This window comes from Callospermophilus lateralis, chromosome 8 (assembly GCF_048772815.1).
Source record: "Callospermophilus lateralis isolate mCalLat2 chromosome 8, mCalLat2.hap1, whole genome shotgun sequence".
NCBI lineage: Eukaryota > Metazoa > Chordata > Mammalia > Rodentia > Sciuridae > Callospermophilus > Callospermophilus lateralis.
The window spans coordinates 64,043,782-64,062,945 of NC_135312.1; the positions used below are offsets into that span (position 1 = coordinate 64,043,782).

The following is a 19,164-nucleotide window of genomic DNA, read 5'->3' on the forward strand; positions in this document are numbered from 1 at the left end:
GTTCCTCAGTGTCCTTTGGAATACCCTTTATAATAGGCTAATAAACATAAGTGTTTCCTGAGTGCTATGAATCTTCCTAGGAAATGAATCAAACTCAAGGGGGGGTCCATGGGAGTCCCAAGTGATAGCTGATGAGTCAACAGCACAAGCCATGCCTGCCCTACAACTGGCCTCTGAAATGGAGAGAGAGCCTTGGGACCAAGCCCTCAACCTGTGGGATCCAATGCTACTGTTATGTAGACAGTATCAGAACTGGACTGGTTAAGGGGACACGTAGCTGATATCTCCTGCAGAATCTGGTGCCAGGATTGATTGACTGCTTGATGTATGGAGAAAAAGCCCCATACAACTGGTGCTTAAGTGTTGTGATGACTTGTGTATTGAGCGGCCAGTGCCCAGCGGCCCTAAGTGGGTAATTTAGGAAGGGGGAAATTTGAGCCAGGCCTACCTGACATAAAAGCCCATGCTTTTCCACTACTCTCAAATACAAAATGGTGGTCACAGCTTCAACCTCATGGGTGTGCCCTGAGGACAGAGTGAGCACCGGGACAGAGAGGCTGGAAACGAAGAAGCCATGTGCTAGTCATGTTTTCTCCCTCTGCTGTCACACCTCAGGCCCCCCTCAGAATATGTGTCTGATTTTAGGTTTTCCAGAGTGTCTTGGGCATCCCTCTTCTCCACAGTAGTATATCTCACCTGCCTGTCTCCCCAGCGGGGCAAGGCAAAGACATGAAATTTTGCCATTATGGAGTTCAGATAACTCTAGTGTTGGGGCCCAGACAAAGGCATGAGAAGAATTCAGGATCCCATGGGATGGCATTAAAGTACCTTTGGAGTTGTGGTCTAAGCCATCCACACAAGAGGAAACTCAGACAGTGATCATTTAGGGAACAACTGAATCCTATCAAAAAAGAGGTTCTAGGTTTGGGGATTTACCCATTTTATCATTTACCTCATCTAGCTGCATTAAAGGGATCCATCAGGTCATCTGTAATTAGAGTAAAATCACCCCGCAGACTTCATGTTCTAGTCGCTGATTGTTTTGTTCATTCATTTACCAAATAAACATTGAGCAGGTGCTGCACATCAGGCCTGTGTGAGGCAGGAGGGATACAATGGTAACAAGCATGTTTCCTGCTCTGAAGACACCCATCCCATTCATTCTGATAAAGGAGAAAGACAAAAGAAAACCCATCTGGACATAAACCCCAACTAAACATACAAGTGGGTAAATGGCTGCATGTTGTTCTATAGGCTTCAAAGGAAACCATCAAGGGCTGACATTTGAACTCTACCTTCAGGTGGGCAGGAAAGGCCCCCCATGAAGGAGAGACCCAAAGGAGAGACCCAAAGGACAGACCCAAAGGAGACCCAAAGGAGAGACTCAAAGGAGGAGCAAGTGCTGGCTGCAGGTGTGTGTGGGAGAGCACTGGATAGAGGGCAAAACCCAGCATGAGTTCAGCAGATTAAAGGAGCTGAGAGGGGACTCCCCTGCCTTGCCTGATGAGCAATAAGCATTTTCTTTTTCTTTCTTTCTTTTTAAAATTATTGATTCTTTTCAGTTATCCATGACAGTAGAATCCATTTTGACATAATTATACAAGCATGGAGTATATATTGTTCTAATTCAGTCCCCAGTACCTCGCCTTCCCCTTCCCTCCCCCACCCTCAGCCTCCTTCCCTCTACTGATCTTTCTGCCATTTACCCATAATTATTGTTTAAAAATTAATTTTTTTTGTGGATGTGCATGATGGTGAGGTTCACTGTGGTATATTCATGTATGTAGGAAAGTTATGTCAGATTCATTCTGCTGTCTTTCCTTTTCCTAGTCCCACTCCCTTCCCTTTATTTCCCTTTGTCTACTGAACTTCTATTCTTTTTTTTGTCCCCCACCCCGCTTATTGTGGCTTAGCATTCCATGTCAGAGAAAACATTTAACCTTTGGATTTGGGGGATTGGCTTATTTCACTTAGCAATAAGCATTTTCTTTCTTTTTTAAGAATATTGTTTTAGTTGTAGATAGAAACAATATCTTTATTTTTATTGGTTTTTATGTGGTGCTGAGGATCGAACCCAGAATCTCACATGTGTGAGGCAAATGCTCTACCACTGAGCCACAACTCCAGCCAAGGAATAAGCATTTCCTAATGGACAATGTAAAGAGCCCAGGAATGGAGGAAGTCAAGTATCTTTACAGGCCTGTTCTGGAAAGAGCTTTATTTTAAAGGAGACAGACTGGCAGTGCTTGTGTGTGCGTACATGTATGTGTGAATTTATGCCAAGATAATCGCTAGGACATTTGTTTCTTTCTATAATTAAAGAATGTGACACGATCACAACTTAGCTGGAGTTACTCCTTTCTTCGAAAATAGACGCAGCAAGCTTTGGGACTGAGAACAGGTAGACTTTGTGGCTGATGACTGAAGCCCTGAGAAAAACAAGAGTCCAGTTATGTGTGACCCTGACATTGAGTATGTAGTGGCACCCCCTCCTCCACAGAAAATCTGAATTAAGCTTCTCCAGAGACCCTCATCATAACTGTTCTTACAAGAATTTCTGAAACAGAGTTTTCAGGTGGGAGGTGTGTTGCAGAAGCAGGACGTGATAAGAAAGGCTAACCTGAGGCCTCCATAGAGGCTTGAATTCCAGGCCTGGGCTCAGAGCTCAGAACAGTGAAAAAAGCTGCTTTTGTGTAGACTTCTGTAGATGGTGAGCCTCTGAGCCCCTCCTCCTACACACTGCCATTTACCCATAATTATTTTTTAAAAATTAATTTTTTGTGGATGTACATGATGGTGAGGTTCACTGTGGTATATTCATGTATGTAGGAAAGTTATGTCAGATTCATTCTGAAACTTTCTAAAGTCGGGGTTCAGGGGATTGATCCACTGTGGTGAAAGCCTTTTCCCTCTCTGGACCTGGCTGCAGCCAATAAACCTGCTTCCTCTATTTCCTCAGTGTCCTGCCTCATCTGTTCCACAACAAGTAGACTGATTGAGGTTCATTGCCATTTTCAAAAAAGACTGAGTAGACATGCATGTCAGTGCCGTGTGGGGTACTGACAGGAGTGAGTTCTGTAGGTGTTGTTCTTGGTGTTAGACACTCAGCAAGCATTTATCTAGATGATATCCACAGTGGTGCCCAGTGTGGCCTCACCAGTGGCTCACTGTGGGACCTTAAACTAGTTAATCACAGTCTCTGCACTTCAGGGTCCTCAAGGGATTGTTGATAGGATTAAAAAAAATCCACAGGTCCTAGCTCAGCTGTTAGTATTTAACAAGTATTCAGAAACATTCATTTTCCTTCTCCCCATCCCCCTTTGTTGTAAGAGTGAAAACAAAGAATCAAAGTGAAAGTAAATTGGGGAAGTACAATGAGTGGATGTGTTATGTTGGATGTGGACAGTGAGGGACAGGAAAGAATTAAAAATGGCTTCAAGTTTCTAACCTTAGCAGTTGTGTAAGTCAGGACTTTTTTTTTTTTTTGGATGCAAGTCACAGAATATTAAGCAAATAGGGGATTTTGGGGGCTCATACAGTTGAAGAATTGCAGGCATAACCAGTTTTGGAACCCTTTGTTTCCTCAAACGAGGTTTCTACTCTTGGCTCTTCTGTCCTTCATGCTGACTTCATTCCTCCTCAACTCCATGTGCACCTTAATGTCAACGGCTCCCACATCCTGGTGTAAGAAAATATGCAATGACAAGAGTTATCACAACTATTTGCTTATTACTCCATAGGCATTGTTCTGTATTTTACATATATTGACACAGAATTTTTACAACAATGCTATGAGATACATACTATTTTACAGGTAGGAAAACTGAGAAAAAGTAAGCAACTAGGGCCAGAGTTTCAAATAAAAGACAGAACCAGGATTTGAGCCCAAGGGGTCTGGTTTCTACAGGCCTGTGCTCTGTAGAACCTCTGAAGTGGCCATCTTGTTTGGGTCCAATTGCACTGTTGTCCTTTTCATATGGGTCCCTGAGGCTAGAGGAAGGTGCTGCTCAATTGGCCAGGCTGCAGTCACAAGCCCTCTCCTGAAGTGGGCATGGATATGCTCTGAATGGTATACCCTCATATCCTGGGCTGGGAGTGGGGACGGGAACACCCAACAGAAGAAGATCTGGTCCCTTGTCGGAGCAAGGGGGATTGGAAGCTCCACAGCAAAACAAGAGCTTTCCAACACAATTAAGATTGACAGCTACAACAGACTCCAGAATGGCAATATGTAAATCAATGGTTGTGCAACTGAAGTGATTCTGCAATCTGTATATGGGGTAAAAATGGGAGCTCATATCCCACTTGAATCAAAGTGTGAAATATGATATATCAAGAACTATGTAATGTTTTGAACAACCTACAATAAAAATTAATTAAAAAAAAAAAAGAAAAAAAAAAGATTGACAGCTATAATAGAAAACACAATTTTCTATTCTATTCTATTTTACATTCTATTTTCTAGAAAATATAATAGAAAATAAAAGGGATTTAGGGAGGAAATGATGAACTCTATTAAAAAGCGGAAGTTTGAAGGGCTAGAAAAATATTAAGGCAAAGATATGATTCATATTTGATATCAAGATATTGATTCATATTTGAAACAAAGTGATAATAAAAGGCTAAAAATAAAATAATAGGCAAATGAAGGTTAGGCAAATGAGAAATGAAAGCAGAAATGGCAACGTTTGCATCAATGGAGTGGAATTCAGGATGAAAGCATTTATAATATAAGGAGCACCCTTAATGCTGTGATAAAGGACACAGATGACAAAGGTGACACAGTGCTACAGACATCAAAAAACTTAGCAGCTAAATATGTAAAAATAAGGAGAATTTTATAAATAAAGAATTATAATGGGAGATTTCAAAATGTATTTCTCGCTATTAGCCAGAATTAATAATCAAAAAAGCATTCAGACCAACAAAATAATAGAAATGCTAATCCAAAAATTACTCAGATGAGATTAATAATAGAAGCAGATATATATATATATTTTGGTACCTAGCATTGAACCCAGGGATGCTTAACCACTGAGCCATATCCCCAGCCCTTTTATTTCTTTATTTTGAGACAGGGTCTTTCTAAGTTGCTTAGTGCCTATCTTAAGTTGCTGAGGCTGGCTTTGAACTTGTGATCCTCCTGCCCAAGCCTCCTGAATCTCTGGGATTACAGGTGTGTGCCACCAAGCCCAGCTAGAAGCACATGAATTTATATAGTACATATAAGCACTTCTTACAAACCACAGGAAGAGAAATATTTTTTCATTAAAAATATTTATATAAAAGTTGTATAAAATTTTTCCATATGCATGGTTGTAAAGATAGCTTTGACAACAGACTATATAGGTCACATTCTTTGATCAAAAGCTGAAAAATCATTGATTCATGATAAATAATGACATAAAAACTTAAATAGTTAAAAATTAAGGAACAAACTAAACTTTTAGATGAGTTGTGAATCAAAAAGGACATAAAAGGGAACTTATTATCTAGAAACCAATAAAGAGAAAAACCACTTCTTATTAAGACTGACAGAATCCTGGAAGTTGTGCTTAGAGGAATATTTAGAGCCCTCAAATGATTTCACAAGTTAAAAATAAAACCAAAAAGTAAGAGAACTAAGTAATCATCTCAAAAATTTAGAAAAACTAGAAAGTTGGAAATTATGAAATAGAAAAAAATAAGGGATAATTATGACAAGTCTACTGAAAATAAAAGTTTATTGAATAGAATAATAAAATAGACAATATATAGGTTTAAGAAAGAAAAAGAAAAGAAAAGAAAATAGAAGAGATTAAGAATGAGAAAAGAGTTATACTCACAGGGACCTGAGAAATTAGGAGACTCACTATGGGCAATCTTGTGGCCATATTATGTGAAAAGCTGCAGGAAACATACAATTTTATGTCAGAATATAAACTAGTAAAATGGACCCAAGAAAAGAATGAAAACAGGAATGAACCAATTATTACAGAAGAATGGTAAGATGATTGGAGTTTACTTCTGGAAAGATCTTAGAGCCAGATGACTTCAAAGCTGAGTGTTAATTTGCTTCTAATGTTCTGATGATTAATTGTTCTAATGTTAATTTGCTTCTAAATTCTGATGATTCTAATGTGTCTTTGTCAGCCTACCCAATGTTGCTTAGAGGAAGGACTCTCCATATTGGACCCAGGTCATTTGCAGTGACATTGCATATAAGGTGACCTTGCTCAAGGACCAGGGCAGATCCAGGTTTAGGGTGTATCCTGCTGGGATTAGGGAGTATCCCGCTCCTTGGGTTTAGGGCGGTTCCAGGTTTAAGGTGTACCCTGCTGGGAATAGGGCGTATCCTGCTGCCTCAGGCCTTCCGGCTCCTTGAGTTCCCGTTGAGTTCTCTCAGGATTCAGAGAGTATTCAGAGCGGTGTTCAGAGCCCGGTGGAGTACGTGGATTTGGCCCAGAACGTGGATTTCCCCAGAACGTGTGTAGAGTGTCGGTGTGAGTTCGGGAATAAAGAATTGCTGTTTGAATCTACAAGGCTGTGAGTGGCTCATGATTTTGTGCCCAGCCAGACTGCGGCAACAATCCATTACATCACCAACCTAAGGAAGAGGAAAATCTCATTAGTATTCAAATGATAACTGCTAAAATTCAGCAGCCATTTTAAATAAAAATTCCAAGTATAGAAGGAAATATTTAGACAGACAAAAGGCTACATACCAGAACTGATCAAGGCAAGTGAAATCTTTGTACATTTTTAATTACTGCTGTGATGTATTTTTTTTAATTTAATAAAATTGGGGATAGAAGAAGAAAAGAGTATTTACCAAAACCAATACAAGTATTATCTTTTTAAAAAATTGTTTTAGTTGTAGACTTTTAGACCCAATATCTTTATTTATTTATTTTTAATGTGGTGCTGAGGATCAAACACAGTGCCTCACCCATGGGAGGCAAGTGCTCTACCACTGAGTTACAACCCAGCCCACAAGTATTATCTTAAGTAGGGAAACAGTAAAAGTCTTTCAGTTTTAGTAAAAAATCAGACTGATGCCTATACTACTGTTATAATTTAACATTATTTTAGCAAATGGAACAAGACAAAAAGCTGAAATAATGAGCATAAACATTAGAAAATAAATAAAAACATGTATTTTGATAAGGATATACATTTCAGAAAACCCAAGATAATTCAGAAGGAAAAGCAATAAGACATATTAAAAGAATGAGAAAAGCCAGTACAATCTGATCCCCAGGACACAGGAGGCTGAGGGAGGAGGATCACAAACTTGAGGCCAACCTGGTCAATTTAGAAGAGATCTTGTCTCAAAATAAAAAGGAAAAATGGCTGGGGATGTAGCTCAATGATAGAGTGCTACTGAGTTTAATCCCTAGTACCGTGTGTGTGTGTGTGTGTGTGTGTGTGTGTGTGTGTGAGAGAGAGAGAGAGAGAATATAAATGGAAGCTAGATAACTATGAAGAAAACAACAGCTTTTCTACTTTAATAAGAACCAAGTAAAAATAAAAATGGGACTATACTGTTCCATATGTAATATTCATAAAAACTGTAAATTGCTGAGGAAGAGGTCTAACAAGAAACTAACAAAATATAGGGAACTGATTCTACCTTGTTAGGTGATAGAAGATTTAAATAGCCAAGAGGCCTCGATGTTTTGAGATATTATATAATAAAATAACAACAATAATAATAATAATATAATAATAATTCTCCTAAGATCGAGATTGAGCAGTTTTCATTACAATAAAAATAAGTGTTTTAGGGGCTGGGGATGTGGCTCAAGCGGTAGCGCACTCGCCTGGCATGCGTGCGGCTCAGCACCACATACAAACAAAGATGTTGTGTCCCCCGAAAACTAAAAAATAAATAAATAAATATTAAAATTCTCTCTCTCAAAAAAAAAAAGAAAAAAAGAAAAAGAAAATAAGTGTTTTGGAACTGGACAGAATGATTAAACATTATTAGGAAAGCTAAATGCTCAATATTAGTTAATAAAAATATGAAAAAGAAAAAGGGGAGGTTTTTCCTACCAGATAGTCAGAAACTAAAGCTGCAGTAAACAAATCAATGTGGTATAGAAACAGAGTTAGGTTCCAAAGGGACAGTTATATAGTACAAATGCAGTAGCTTATTTCAGGGGGAAAGAGATGGGTCATTTAATAAAGAGTTGACTTCTTTCTGGAAAAAAATTAAAATGACACTATCATATACCATATATGAAAATAAACTACAGATGAATTAAAGACTTAGATTTTAAAATCTAGGCAAGTAGATTGACAATGGAAACTTAAATGCTGTAAAAGTAATGATAGACAAATTTGTATACAAAATCTTAAAATATAAGATAAAGCCTATCGTAAACAAAGTCAAGAATAGATTGAAAATATTAATAAAGTATATGATAGAAAAATGTTAATTTTTAATATACAAGAAACTCTTACAAATTGATTAAAAAAATGATCAAATCCTGCAGAAAATATGCAATGGACATGAATTGACACTAAAGAGAAGAACAAATCCTAAGAGCCACAAACATGTAAAAACACACTTAAATTCAGTTAGAGTCAAGGAGGTGTAAGCTAAAATAACAATAAGTAAAAATTTAAGTCATGTAGTCACTTGCTAGTGGGTGGGATATAAGAAAAGTGTTGTCATGCCTATTGGTGAAAACATGATGTGTCAGAGTCTTTGGAAAAGGCAACGAGGCACTAATAAATAAGTTAATATTTATGAAATGCTTAAAGCAGTGTCTGTCACATAAGAAATGCTATGCACATTTTTGTTAATTTGGTTTTTTGCTGAGGATTGAATCCAGTAGCACTTTACCACTGAGCTACATTCCTAGACCTTTTTATTTTTTATTTTGTCTAGATTGCCCAGACTGGCTTCAAACTTGCAATCCTCCAGCCTAACCCTAACCCTAAATCACTGGAATTACAGGTGTGCACCACCAAGTCCATCTGTACATTTTTGTGTAATAAGTGAGATTTCTCTAAAAAATAAAATCATCGCTGTTGATTCAAAATTTCCATTCTCAGGAATCAGTACTATTCCAAAGATTAGGGATACAGCAGGGAACCAAACCAATATCCCTGCCTTCATGGAGCTAATACTGCAGTCCTCTGCCATCTTCTTTATGCACCAAAAGTGTGTCTTTTTTTATTCCAATGCCTAGGCAAATACCTCACACACGTGATATATTTAATACAAATTTATGTAACAGCATAGTGCTTTCAGCTTTATATCCCAATCTGAAGATGTTTGTAGATATGTCTCATCTTCTTTTTTGGCTGTGAACTCCTTGAAGGTTAGATGGTATCTTAGGCATAGCGGTAGCAACAATTTGTTGCCCAAAGGTGTAATGAAACATGCAGAATGTTATGGTTTATGGTTTGGATCCCACTGTTTCCAAAGACTCCTATGTTGAAGATTTGGTCCCAAATGTAGCAATGTCCAGGAGTAGGGCTTTTGGGAAGTGATTGGATCTTGAGAACTGAATCTTATCAGTGGCTTAATCCATTTGATGAATTAATAATTCAAATGAACTGCTGGGAGGAGGTGGCAGGTGGGGCGTGGCGGGAGGAAGTAGTCAGTGGAGGAATGCCCTTGGCTACTATATCTGGTCCCAGCCGGCCTTCCCCCATCCTCCACCCTGGCTGCCAAGAACTGAGCGGCTTTCCTCTGCCACATTATTTTGCCAGGATATTTGGCTTCATCCCAGGCCCAGAGTAATAGAACCAGATGACATGAACTTAAATGGATTTTTGTAAAGACTAATAGTTTCAGATATTTTCTTTAGCTGCCAGTAGAAATATCTGGCAGCTAATATGAAATGCATGACTGAGGAGGAGATGTTAAGTCCAGAGGGGTAGATCTGAGGGCTTTCTTTTGAGGTGAAAGTTGAAGTCTGACAGGGAGTGGACGAGTCACCAGTGGAAAGAGAATGATACTCCCAGGGTTTGGGGCTGGAAACGTAGGCCCATCCAGTGTCCTTCTTTACTGACCATGTATCTCTGGGTATACTACATAATGGGTCTGAACCTTGTGTCCTCAGTTTTCTGAAGGGCTAATAATGCCTGTCCTCCCCCACATGACATGATGCGTGTGTAGGCGGTTTGTAAATCAGCAAACACTATGCAAAGTACGGATCACGGTGATGAACTGGAGGTGCCTGAGGATTGAACATGGGGATCATGGCCTGGCCTCTTCACCACATCAAGGGACGCCTACTCATCCTTCAGATCTCTCCCAGCAGCCTTCCCTGACCTCCCCATGGACCCATGCCTCTTGGGTGTGCTGTCCCTGCAAGTTTCTACTTGCTACAGTGGCGATTTGATCCACGCTTGGCACGCTCTCCATGCCTGCCTTGGTGCTCACGGAGTGAACCCAGAAGTGAGCACAGGCACAGCAAGGGCTGAGTTAGGCTCCCAGGAAGGAAGACAAGACCACAGTGGGTGAGGAAGCCTTGGAACCCTTTTCAAAAAAGGTCAGCAATGTCAAATGCCTGGAGAAGTGAAGTGAATGAGAAATTCTGAAAGCACCCCAGATTAACTGCATCTAGAAGGTGGCTGCCTAGAACAATGGCTTAAATGCCCACAAGTGGCAAAGCTGTTGAATGAAAATAGTCTCTGGGTTTCTACAGAAGATAAATATCTCGAAACCCATTCTGTTTCTGTTGGGGTTGAACCCTGAGTCACCTTGCTCTGAGAAGGAGAGTACAAAAGGCTGCAGATCTAGCAGAGAAACCTGAATGGAGTCGTGGAGCCCCCGCTAAAGTTTATGACTGCTCTGCCTTTGTTTGAAGCCCAGGCACTGCAGTGAATCTCAGTTCAATTAGTTTGACCTGCCCCAGAGAAAAAGTCAGATTCAGTCGAGGTCTGTGTACTTTGTGCAAACATTTGGTAATGTTCATGCACTATTTTATAGTACAGGCATTCATTTTCTAAGCTCAGTTTTCAACTTTGCTATATGGAGTATTTGGAAGATATTTTGTTCCCATTTGATCCCACAGATCTGTGCTTACATTTGTAAAAATTCTGTATGTGATTTAAAAACAAAAACAAAAACAAACAAACAAAAAAAACCTTGAAACCTTCTATACAATCTGTTAAAAATAAAATGCGGGATTTTATTTATTGGTAGTACTGTTGTGTATTTTTTTTTTTTTTTTTTGGTGGTGGTATAGGGGTGCTCTACCACTAAGCTACCTCCCAGACCTTTTTTCCCTTTTGATTTTTATTTTGAGACAGAGTCTCATGAAGTTGTTCAGGCCAGCCTCGAATTTATGATCCTCCTGTTTTAGCTTCCCAAATTGCTGGGATTACAGGTGTGTGTCACCATTCCCGGATTAAAGTGCAGTATTTTTATCCCATGGTGTCTTCACTCTCTTTCTTCAGTGTATGGTAGAGACTTTCAAGATTATATTTCTTTTAAATTGTGATCATAACATAAAATCTACTTCTTGAACATTTTAAGGCAGTTCAGTAGCGTCAAGTATTTTTAACATTTTATTGTGTCACCGATCTCCAGACCTTTCCTATCTTACAAAACTGAAAGGCTATACCCATTAAGCAACAACTCCCATTTCTTCCTCCTTCTAACCTCCGTTGACAGTTCTGATGGTTGATGGTTACTTGTTTTTCTCGTGGTGGTAATGGAGATTGAACCTGTGCACATACTAGGTGAGCACTCTACCACTGAGCTACATCCCTAGCCATTTTCAGGTTGAGACAGGGTCTTGCTAAGTTGCTGAGACTGGCCTTGAACTTGAGGTCCTTCTGCCTCAGCCTCCCCAGTCTCTATGATGACAGATGTGTGCCATAGTGCCAGGCTTGGTTTCATATTTTTATTGGACTAGGTTCTAGAAACTCCACCTGGGTGGGTGACCTTAACACATTTCTGGGAAGTCCGAATCCATTGTCACTACATACCTCTACATACTCATAGAAATCGGGGTGGTCATTTGGTTAAACCACAGAATCAGTGACATGATATAATCTTAATCAAAGAAGAAACAAAATTCAGGAGTGTATTCATAAACATCAAAAGACAGTAAAGCAATTAAATTCTCAGACTTTATTTACTTGCCTATGTATAGAAGTTCAGAAGTTAGAGGAAATATAAAGATGATTTATGTCAGGCAGTCATTTGTTCAGGAAATATGTATTAGATATGCCTGAGCCAACCCTGGCTCAGATTTGGCAATTGAGAAAAATAGATCAGAATTCCAGGCTTTAAGGCACTTTGTAGTCAAGGTGTCTAGCAAGATGAAGCTGATAATCAACATCAACACATGTTTATTCACTGAAACATCCTTGATTTCCTGCATGCTTAGGGAGGTCCTTCTTCCTACTTGAGAATGTCCTCAGATAGAACGACTTTGGAAGGCAAAGATGTGGTGACTGTATCTTCAATTGCTGAATGACTCATTTTCTACCATATGGTTCTTTCATATTATTAATTACAAAACATTTACCATGTAAGGAATTTGGTTGATGAACACAATGTCTATTGAGCACTTATGAGTCCCTACTTTCATTTCCTCTGAGGAGAACTTGATCCTCTTCATTTTGTAGATGACAAAGTAGAAGCTCAGAAAGAGTGAGCAACTTTTCCAAAGTCAGGAGGGGACTCAAATGTTCTGGGTAAATTCAGGAGTCCTTTTTACTTGGCTATATGTTAATCATGGGCTAAAAGGTTGTCAATCACTAAGGCACACTTTCATTGAGCACTCAGTGTACAAGGCAATTGGGCCACCAGAGTGTATTCCAAGAAATTCCCGAACTGACACTATAGTAGGGAAGACAGATATCACAAACAACCACACAACTGCAAATGTGCTGTTTGGCAAAGGGGTGCTTTGGGAGATTAAGACCCAAGAATCCTTCACAGGCTGCCATTGGGGGTAGGGGTCAGAAGGTGTGACAGACAAGCATTTTCTTTCTGAAAAACAAAGCTTCAGGACCTTGACTTAATTGCTGTAGCCAGACACTGTTCAAGTTTGCTTTGTTCTGTGGGAGGGTTTGGTTACTTCACAGATGGGTTCAACTGAATTGTGGGTAGAAATTCTGATCCCCACCCAGACCAGCTAAAACCGGTTTTGATATTTGCACAACCTGTGAAATACACACTCTATGCAGTTTCTGTTTAAATATACTCTGTTTGGAGCAAAAATTAGAATTAACACCTGGGCAGAGAAGCAATACTTGACCTATAACTTATTCTGTTGGGGCTACTTAAAGAAAAGGAAAGTATTGTCATCTTTTTTTTTTTTTTTTTTTTTTAAAGAGAGAGTGAGAGAGAGAGAGGGAGAGAGAGAATTTTTAATATTTATTTTTTAGTTATCGGCGGACACAACATCTTTGTATGTGGTGCTGAGGATCGAACCCGGGCCGCACGCATGCCAGGTGAGCGTGCTACCGCTTGAGCCACGTCCCCAGCCCAAGTATTGTCATCTTTGTGATTAAAAAAAAAAAAAAATGTTTGACAGGAAGCAAATATTATGAAAAATGACTTTTAATTTGTTCTTTCCCCCTAAATTGACACAATAATGAAAAAAAAAATAACAAGAAAGTACTAAGAAGACACAATTGCAAAAATTAAAACCAACAGGGAAATAAACCCATCTCTCCATTAAAGCAAAATGAATTTAGTTTGTTTGTTTTGTTTTTTTGGTACCAGGGATTGAACTCAGGGGCACTCAGCCACTAAGCCATATCCCCAGTCCTTTTTTATATTAGTTTTAGAGACAAGGTCTCACTGAGTTGCTTAGGGCCTTGCTAAGTTAGTAAGGCTGTCTTTGAACTTGCAATCCTCCTGCCTCAGCCTCTCAGAAAGCCACTGAAATTGCAGGCTTGCACCTCTACACCTGGCTTCAATGTAGTTTTGATTTGCATTTCCCTGATTGCTAGGGATGTTGAACACTTTTCATATATTTGTTGGACATTTGTATTTCTTCCTTTGAGAAATGTTTGCTTAGTTCTTTTGCCCACTTACTGATTAGGTTACTATAATTTTGAGGAGTTAAGCTTTTTGAATTCTTTATATAGTTTGTATATTAATCCCCTGTCAGGATTGGCTGGTGAATATTTTCTCTCATTCTATAGGCTCTCTTCATGTTCTTAATTGTTTCCTTTGCTACACAGAAACTTATTAATTCTTGGTTTTATTTCTTCAGCTTCAGGAATCTTGTTAAGGAAGTTGGTGACTGCACCAATATGCTGACATTATAGCATCTGCATAATTGGATGTAAAGATCATCATGCTAAGTGAAATAAGTCAAACTCAGAAAATCAAGAGTCAAATGTTTTCTCTCATATGTAGGAGCTAGAGCAAAATAAGGGGAAAAGAAGAGGGGTTCAGATATCATAAGGATATAGGGAAGATGGATAGAGTAGAGAAAATCTTCGCCAGGCTCTCTTCACACTCTTGTTTCCTTTGCTATACAGAAGAGGATCTTCACCATAACCTGACCAAGCTGGCACCTGGATCACAGACTTCTAGCCTCCAGAACGGTGGTGAAATAAATTTGTGGCTTCAGCTTCCAAAGAAGAAGTGAAAATGGTGGAATTTATGTCATACATATTTTAACACATGCGTGTGTGCACATGCATGGGCACACACAAAATTCCTGAACGCCACCCCTAGGGATCTCAATTCTGTAAATCTGGGACCTTGGAATTTGCATTTTATCATACAATTAAGGTGATTTTGAAAGGGATAAATGAGAAATTAGAGAACTAGGAAGATTAAACTGTTACCCATACTTTGGGAATGCTCTCGGGAAGTCAAATCACCTTGTGGAATCCTAGGTGACTGAGGGAAACTTCCTGGTGCCCTGCTAGGCTATTCATTAGCCACTTGGTTGATTACTGCGGTTGGGTCACTTGGGACAAAAGGTGCTGTGTTGGGCTCTGGGTGGGGATGCAAATTCTGGTTATAATCTCATAGGAGATGTCAACACAAAGAAGCATAGGGGCTCTTAGTAACTTCTAGTAGTTCAATTTTTCATTTCCTCCCCTGTGCAGAGGACCATGATGCCCAGCTCACAGAGCTGTTGTGGAGACAAAGTAAGATAAAAGAGGTGTTTTTAACTTTTTTAAATGAAAATGACTTTTACTCTTCAGCAGAAATCAGCTGATATACTGATTTATTCCAAAGAGAAAACTACATCAGGCACAGCAGTTACACTGGAAGTCACTGCACTCTATAAAGTATCAGGGCAAAAGTTTACATCCCTGAAGACACATGAACATTATTATCTGGGAAGATTTTTAAAAATATACACACTGACCCTCTCCCTGAGGAGATTCTCAGTCAGATGGTCTGGGCAGACCAGCATTTTTAGAAAAGCTCTCAGGGTTTTCAACTGGTAGCCAAGGTTTCTAACTACCTGATGAATAGTAAATTTTACCTGGTAGGATGGGAGAGGCTTCATCGAGAAGATCTTGTTTGAACTAGACCTTTGAAGGACATGTAGGACTTGGAAAATAATATTTTTGAACTAGATAATATGCATATACTGTTTTTATTTTTTTAATGTTTATTTTTTAGTTATAGGTGGACACAATCTTTTATTTTTGAGGTGCTGAGGATCAAACCCAGTGCCTCACGCATGCCAGGCGAATGCTCTACCTCTGAGCCACAACCCCAACCCCTACACTATTTTTTAACTATATAATATGTATAAAATTAAGAAGTCAAAAAGTATTTACCATGAAAAATATATCTTCCTCTTTTTCCTGACTCCCTCCCTTGATCTCTCTGGAAGCAACATATATTATCAGTTCTTGTTTGTACCAGCAGACTCTTGCCAGTTCTTGTTTATAGAATCTTCCAGGTGCTGCTGTAGTTTGAATGTGTTTCCCAAATGTTCACGTGTGGGAAGCTTAATCCACACATACCTACATTAGTGATATTTGGAGGTGCCACCTTTGGGAGGTAATTTGAATTAGATAGGGACATGAGGGGCATCCCTAGTGGTGACATTCATGACTTTATAAGAGGAGGAAAAGACCTGAGCCAATCTGCTTGTTGTTTCACCATGTGACGCCCTCTGCCTTGTTATGATGTAAGAAGGTCCTCACCAGATGCCTGTACCTTGATAATGACCTTGCCATCTCCAGCGCTACAGGGAAAATAAACTTCTATTCTTCATAAGTCACCCCACTCCCACTCATGCTATTTAATTAGAACAATAGAAAATTATTTTCTCTATTAATAATAGAAAATGGAATAAGGCAATTGCTATCAAGGATCTTCTCAGATTGGTCAGGGGACAAAACAAAAAAGGAGCAGGTATTATTTCTGTTCCATGAGCTTCCACAAAGTACAGAATCTATACAGGTTTAACGTAGAAGATAAATTCCACCTAAGTGGGGGGGGGGAGCAAAAAGTAGATTTTGAGGATAGGACTTCCCCCCTCTCTCTTTTTTCTTATTATTAGTTGTTGTTACAGTAAATTCTCAGCATTTAAAAAAATTAAACCTTTTAATTTTGAGATCATCATAGAGTCACATGTAGTTCTAAGAAATAATAGCAGGAGGTCCCATGTGACTTTTGCCAGAGGAAATTCATTTAAATTTTAGTGCTAATATAGATACTTGAAATCAAATGCTTGGGTATCAGTTTGAAAAACTACTACCCTGAAATTGAGAGTGAAATGGCATGGGAGTGGGGCTGTGGAGGAAGGACTACTTTCAGTTTCCCTCATAGTTTCTGGGAAATCGAAACTTAAATCCTTAAATGTGTGGCGGTGGCACAGTTCCAGCTGGGTCTTATTTCTCTGTGGCATCCTTCCTGGATACTTCTCCCTCTATGTGCTGGGGAGGACAAGAAAGGGAGACCATCTGGGGGAGGGACTTTCTCTAGTGGGTTGAACCCAAAGTTTCTACCTGTGTCTCCAGGTCGAAAAATGAGTGGCGGTCCTGCCCACTCCAAAGCCTGCCTTCCTGGCCTCCCTACTCACAGAACAAACAAACGGAGGCAGCAGGTTTCCAGCTGCTTCTGAATTGTTCCTGGATTCCTCAACAGCATGCGCCTCTGTTAAAAGGGTTTCACAAACAGATTACTTGATAACGCTGTAACTGTAAACTTATTTCTTCCCTGCTTATTAATTTTGGTATTGTGTTGGCAGAAAGGAACACCTGGTCAGAAGCAGGTGGCTGGAAAGAAACTTTAATCTTTCTCCAATGCAATTCATCTCCCACTATTTACCTATGAACGGCATGACAGGTGTCCTGCTGATTGAAAGTGCAAACCACCAGGCTTGACGTTCTCTCTGAGAAGTTTTCTAGGTTACGTGTTCCCTCCCTGTGGACAATTTTAGTCTAGCATCTGCTTCTAATGCTAATGTTATCTGTATTAATACATCTAGATACATTAATACATAGTATATTAAAACTTGGGTTTTTTGGCAAGGGCGTGGAGACAGATACATTGGGCTTCATCATGTATGTGATTTAAGGTATTTAAGGCATTCACCAGGAAAGAAAGAATAAAACCCAACTATTGATAAAGATGATTCCAGAGCTCTGTAATTACATGAAATAGAAAACTGCATTATGAGTGAGATTCAGTCACATTATTTTCTCTATTAATAATAATTATTTTTTATTAATATAATCTGGGCAGAATGTTAATGTTGTGTATGTACAGTCTCATCTGTGACACATGTGTTATTGTCCCCACTTTATTGTTGGAGTAACTGGTGCTTCTAAAGGTGAAGTTCTTGCATAAGGTCCACATGGCTGGTGAGTGAGACAAAGTTTGGATCCAGATCTGTTTGGCACTGAGTGACTCTAGCTATTTGTGCTATGTATAACTGTGAAAACTTTGGACTCTTCAGAATGATATTTTTATTTTTGTGGTGCTAGGGATCCAACTCAAGGAATCATGCATGCAGGTGTGTGCTGCGCTACTGAGCTATATCCTCAGCCCCAGAATAATGTTTCTAAATTTAAAAAAAGAAAAAGAAAAAGAGAACTACTCTCCTCCAAAGCAATTCTACAGAAATCCATTGATCAATTGTGGCAGGTCATTTTGAAGGTGGGCCCCAGTGGACTTTTCCCTGGGTACCTGTGTTCAAATTTTGAGTTTGTGCTGGACATGGTGACTCCCTTCTGAGGGACAGAATATAGCAGAAATAATAGGATGTCACTTCTGAGATTAGGTTACAAAAACCCTGAATTCTTGGGTTCTTTCTCTTGCTGTCTTTTGGGTTGGTCACATTGGGCAAGACCAGCTGCCATGTCCCAAGGCAGGTCTATGGAGAGGTCCACCTGGTAAAAAACTGAGGCTGTTGACAACCACAGGAGTGAACTCAGAAGTAGATCCTCTCCCTGTGCAGATGACATCTCGATTACGGCTGCACAAGAGAACTTGACCCTGAACTACTTGGCTAAGCTGCATTTGGATTCTTGACCTACACATAAAAATGTTGTTTTCAATCACTAGTTTTGGGTTATTTGTTATGCAGCGGTAAAAAAAACTAATACATAAATACTAAAACATATTAAAATAAAACAAGTTTGGGATATACACATGGTACTTAGTAGTGAGAAAGTATGTTTAAAATATAGGCAAATTAAAGTTTGAGTTTATATCTTAAGACATGTTGGTATGAGGGCTTTTGTTCTTTAATTTGTATAGAACATTAAAAAATGGGGAAAATTTGGACAAGTAAAATAACCACACTTTTTAGTTTCTTTTTTTTTTAAAATGGTGCACTAAAAATATTAGATTGCTTCACAAATTTGCATGTCATTCTTTTGCAGATATTCTCTGTATCATTCTAATTTTAGCACATGCGATGTCAAAGTGAGACCCACACTTTCTGGTCTCTGTATTTGATGCTTTGATATCTGGGGCCATGTGAGAGAGACTGTCCCTCCTTGGCCTTGCCAGTTACATAGAAATAATAAATGAGTCACCTGATCACCTGGGAGTGTGACTGTCATATAGAAACCAACCTATCCAGAGCACATACCCCAACTACCTCCTTTATTGGTTTTATACATTGGGCCACTCTCTGTCCAAATCACTCCAGGATGTGTTATCAGATAACAAGGGACAGCCCCTTCTTCCCAGAGCCTGCTGGAATTAAACAAACTGGCTAATCCTGAGCTTGCTTATTCTGCCTTCTCTGTCATGTGTCGCCCCCA

At 39.3% G+C, this 19,164-nt stretch overlaps 1 pseudogene; it reads right to left on the minus strand.

The window, feature by feature from the left end:
- Positions 1-18,732: 18,732 nt before the first annotated feature.
- LOC143406571 (U6 spliceosomal RNA) lies at positions 18,733-18,831 on the minus strand (annotated as a pseudogene).
- Between the last annotated feature and the right edge of the window lie 333 nt (positions 18,832-19,164).